The 1,200-nt window shown below is 49.6% G+C and overlaps 1 pseudogene; it reads left to right on the forward strand.

Moving 5' to 3' along the window:
* Window positions 1–391, forward strand: part of LOC109965611 (G patch domain and KOW motifs-containing protein-like) — a 9,348-nt pseudogene extending 8,957 nt beyond the window's left edge.
* Window positions 392–1,200: the final 809 nt, after the last annotated feature.

A 1,200-nucleotide genomic window follows, 5' to 3' on the forward strand; every position in this document is an offset into this window, starting at 1 on the left:
GACACACATGGCTCAAGTTGATCAAAGTCACAAAACCTGTCCTCAAATTCCTGTCCTAGTCTGTTTATGACTTCAGAGTACTTTTCTACAGCTTTGTCAAAAGCTGCAGATGTACAAGCATTGTTATTCAACACTGCCTGCACAGAGGGAAAGTGCAGAAGTGTTTTTCTCTGTAAATGCAGAGAAAATGTTCATCTTGGCTTTAAATGCCTTTACTGCACTTATCATGTGAGCGACAGTTTTACCTTTGCCTTGCAGCTCACAGTTCAAATGGTTCAGTTTCCCATTGATATCCGTTAAAAACGCAAGGTCAAGTATCCACTCCGTGTCCTGAAGCAGCGAGGCTTCTCCCCCCTTGGACTGCATGAACTCTGATTTCACCCAGCAGTGACAAAAAACGCTGCAGAATTCATCCCCTGCTGAGCCATCGGATTTCTGTGTGTAGTAACAGGTCACCATATTCAGCTGACAGCTCCTCCAATGGCACCTTGAATATCCTGTGTTGGCTTTGGAGCGGATGCCATTTATGATCTTCACGACAGGAGTCATCACATGATCAAAGCCGGTCACTTTTGCACATATTGTCTGCTGGTGAATGATGCAGTGGTAGTGTAGAGCTTTTAGGAAATCAGGATCACCTTTGCATTGTGCAATGAAGCCTGCATGCTGGCCCGTCATGGCGGGAGCCACGTCTGTTGTCACCAACACCAGCTTCTCTAATGGCACCTTTTTGTCCACAAAGTAGCTTTTCACCGTGTTGCAGATGTCAATTCCCCTTGTTGTTGTCTTCAGGGGTAGAAGTGCAGGCAGTTCTTCTTTTGTAGAGGGTGGCGGAGGGTTCATGGGAGTTTGCCCAACCAGTCCACATGTGTTTCGTGGATCTGGAGAAGGGATTCGACCGTTTCCGTCGCAGCACCCTGTGGGGGGTGCTCCGGGAGTACGGGGTCCGGGGCCCTTTGTTAAGGGCCGTCCAGTCCCTGTACGACCGGAGCAGGAGCTTGGTTTGCATCGCCGGCAGTAAGTCAGACTGTTTTCCAGTGCATGTTGGACTCCGGCAGGGCTGCCCTTTGTCACCGGTTCTGTTCATTATTTTTATGGACAGAATTTCTAGGCGCAGCCAGGGGCCGGAGGGAATCCGGTTTGGGGACCACAGGATCTCGTCTCTGCTTTTTGCAGACGACGTTGTCCTGTTGGCCCCAT

The sequence above is a fragment of the Monopterus albus genome, unplaced genomic scaffold (genome assembly GCF_001952655.1).
Source record: "Monopterus albus unplaced genomic scaffold, M_albus_1.0 scaffold102.1, whole genome shotgun sequence".
Taxonomy (NCBI): Eukaryota; Metazoa; Chordata; class Actinopteri; order Synbranchiformes; family Synbranchidae; genus Monopterus; species Monopterus albus.